This window comes from Zootoca vivipara, chromosome 7 (genome assembly GCF_963506605.1).
Source record: "Zootoca vivipara chromosome 7, rZooViv1.1, whole genome shotgun sequence".
In the NCBI taxonomy this organism is placed as follows: Eukaryota; Metazoa; Chordata; class Lepidosauria; order Squamata; family Lacertidae; genus Zootoca; species Zootoca vivipara.
In genome coordinates, this window is record NC_083282.1 from 64,779,221 (window position 1) to 64,783,140 (window position 3,920).

Here is a 3,920-nt window from a genome sequence, read left to right on the forward strand (position 1 = left end):
TGAATCTTTCAATCCAGCCCAATGTGCATCTCCTGCCTCTGCAACTACCAGGGAGTAGGCTTGTTTGCCCTAATGACACTATGCAGGTGTAGCTATTACTCCCAGTTCCTTCTCTGCAGTCATTCCTGCATTTCCTCCTTCTAGCTCAAACATTTACCAAGGTCAATATAACCTGTGCCACTTTATTGTTTTAAATGGTGGGAATTATTTGCTCACACACAACTGAACAGCAAATAGGGCAATTGATTGTTTGGGATGATGACGTACTTACTGGGATGCATAGCAATCTGTATGTGAGAAAATGCACAACTCCCATTGGAATTAAATGAATGAAAGCAGAGAGGGTGAACAAAGGTATGCTGCGCATAAATTACTATTACAGAGGACAATGGTGCTCTAATTCGTTCATAATTACAAGCGGTGAAGCAAGGAAAGTGTCAGGCACACTCTGACAAAAAGGGACAACCTGCTCCCCTCCCACTTTTTTTTGTTAGCATGGAGGGATGATGCAAGACAGTGTAGCATGACAACATAGCATGAGAGTAGCTGAGCACAAAGCTGCTCTGTTCTGCCAGCTCGAACAATGGCAGCATGGGAACACGTTGCCTTGGAATAGGTAGGTCAACCAAGATGACCGATAGGGCATTTGCAGCAACAGCAAAACTAACCCACAATCCAGCTTAGCCAGGCCATGACTAGCCAGACTTCCACAAAGTGAACCAAAGTTTTATGTATGAATTATGACCTTGTCCAAATCTCTAAGGTGGGTGGTGTAGGAAACCCTTGGCCTTCGACTCCCATCAGCCACAGCCAATATGGCCAATGACTAAAGATGATGGGAGTGGTCGTTCAGCAACATATAAAGGACCAACGGTTCCCCACACCTGCCCTGGAGCAGGGATAGGGTACCTGTGGCCAACAAGATGTTGTTGGGCTTCAGCTCCCATCAGTCCCAGCCAGTGCTATTTTTCTAGAAAGAGAGAGGTGCCTGAACTCACCATGAACACCTCCCTCATTCTCTTAGTTCCAGCACCTCTCAGGTGGGTGCCATTGCCATCCTGAGTCCCAGCCACATGGCCAGTGGTTAGGGTTGCTGGGGAGTTATACAGTGGAACCTTTGTTCCTGAACAGCTTAGCTGACAAACAAATCGGTTCCCGAACGCCGCAAACCCGGAAGTAAGTGTTCTGGTTTGCGAACGTTTATTGGAAGCTGAACATCCATTTCGGCTGTCAGCTTTGTTTCCAGGGCCAATCAGCCAATCAGAAGCTGTGCCTTGGTTTTCAAACATTTTGGAAGTCGAACAGACTTCCAGAACGGATGGAGTTCGAGAACCAAGGTACCACTGTAGTCCTGCATTCATTCTACTCATCAGAGACAAGAAATATGTCGCCAGTCTTACTCAGGCCTTGGTTGCTCCTGCACCCGACCACTTACTTTATGCACCTGGAGCTGTTTGTTGTACCACCAGCATCATTATGTGGCACACCTGGGCTTTGCTTGTGTCATACTTTAAGCTGGTTGCTTGGCACAAAACGTGACGACCATACGAGTTGATGGTCCTCCCTATTAACATGGATTTGAACATGATATCCCCTCCTTTCTCAATCCTGTGTTTTTAGGATCCACCCATTTAAAGCAGAGAGGGAGAAGCCTGACCCAATCCCCAATGGTTGTGATGAAAGCAGAAAATAGATATTCTGTGGCTAATGCTCAAGCCTCATCTCATTCTTACTCCTAGCCGAAAGCAGGTGAGGCTGGGTCATCCCTTTCCTTGGGAAGCCACCTTGCAATTTATCCCAGGGTGGGAGGAAACTCAACTCTGAGGGCACAGGCCAGATGCTATGGAAGCTACACATCTGTCAAGAACGCAAGTCATACTTCCTCTCCCCCCCCTCCCTCCACAGGCACCTCTTAGCTTCTGGGGATGCTTTACAGACAAAGCAGGTGGGCGGAAGGCTCACTGCTCAAAGTGAGTCTTAGATTTCTGGCTTTGTTGGGTTTTGTTCCTGGAGAATGGCCTTAAGAAAAGGAGGCCCTGAAATGGAGATCAAAGCTAGGGAGATTGCTCTAAGCAAGGAACAAAGGCCCCAGATAGTGTCTGGCTCCCGAGAGCATCACAATTAAAGAGAAGGAAAGAAAAGAAGCAATTGGAGTCTACAATGGGAAATGCATAAGCAACCTGAGCTGGGGGGTGTCGCCAGGAAATGGGAGGCAGAGTTACAGCCCACAGGAGCAGGCCAGAGCTCAACCACTCTCTTTCTCTCTCCCCTCACCTGAGTCCTGCCTTTGCATGGCAATCGTGGTGGCAGGTAGCATCGTTACTGGCCCTCTTCTCATGCTCTACCAGCAGCCCAACATGCAGACATGCAGGACTTCCCCACCTCCCACCCCAGCCACAGAGATAAAGTTTTTGGGAAAGCTTCGCTTGCTTAACTGATGTGCATTGAATAGTTGTTAAAAGGACAGGGTCAGTAATAAAACTGGGAACTTTCATTTGTAAATGTGGTGAATGAATTGCCTTGCTCTGGGTTGCCAAGACCGGCCCTACCATTAGACAGAGAGAGATGGCCATTGGTCAGGTGTGTGTAGCAGACAGAGTTGCTTGAGCCACACAAGCTGCCCTGTACCTCCTGAACTAGCCTGCTGCCCCTTCTGTGCAGTTGAAGATACTGTCTCATTGCCAAAGTTGAAGGAAGATTTGAGTGCCAATTTGTATGCACCATCTCGTCCTTTGCCTCTGGCAGCAGAATGTCTTTGGCTAACCCTGTGGGCTGTCTCACAAATTTTGGCTATTGGGTTCAAGGAAACAGCACTGTTAGATTTGAGTGCAAATATTTTAGCAGCCACTGTCTGTCCTAATGCACCAAGGATTCCCTGCCCGAGCTGCTTCAGGTCGTGTCGGATGTGCTCCTGGAGACACCTAGCTTGGTTGTCTTAGGGGATTTTAACATCCATGCCGACACGACCTTACAAGGAGCCGCTCGGGACTTCGTGGAAAGCATGGCCACCATGGGGCTGTCCCTGAATAAGTCTGGCCCAACTCATAGCCGCGGACATGCCTTGGACTTGGTGTTTACCTCTATGGATGTTGGTGATCTGACATTAAGTAAAAGCGAAACAAAAGAAGTGCCATGGTCAGATCACTTTCTGGTGCAACTGGACTTCTCCGCAACCCTTTCCCTCTGCAGGGAGGTGGGACCGATTCGGATGGTCCGCCCCCGCTACTTAATGGATCCAATTGGCTTCCAAAGAGTGGTAGGGGATGTTTTATCCCATGTCGATGGCCTTTCAGCTGATTCCCTGGTGGCCCGCTGGAATGCGGAGTTAACCAGCGCTATTGACTGTCTGGCTCCGAAGCGCCCTCTCAGATTGCATGGAGCCCGGACAGCCCCGTGGTTTTCCCCGGCGCTGAGGGCAATGAAACAGTCGTTGAGACGGCTAGAGCGCCGGTGGCGGAAAACTCATTTTGAATCAGACCGGACACGGGCTAGAGCTCAACTTCGAGCCTACCAAGTGGCAATGGCGACGGCGAAGAGGAAATTCTTCACCGTCTCCATCGCATCTGCAGAAAACAGCAGCAGGAGACTCTTCCAGGTGGTTCGCAATTTAGCGGAACCACCTGCTCCATCCGGGCCCAGTACAGGCCACATGATCTCCTGCAATGATTTTGCAAAGTTTTTTGCAGATAAAGTCGCTCAGATTCGGGAAGAGGTAGACTCCACCGTGGGAGCAGGGCCGGGGCGGGGGAGTGCTAGAGTCCTGTCTAGTCAAGTTTTGTGGGATCAATTTCAATCTGTTACCTCCGAGGATGTGGACAGGCTGCTTAGACGAATGAAACCAACCACCTGTCTCCTTGATCCTTGCCCATCCTGGCTTATAAAAGCTAGCCAGGAAGGGCTGGGCGATGGGCTTCGCGGGT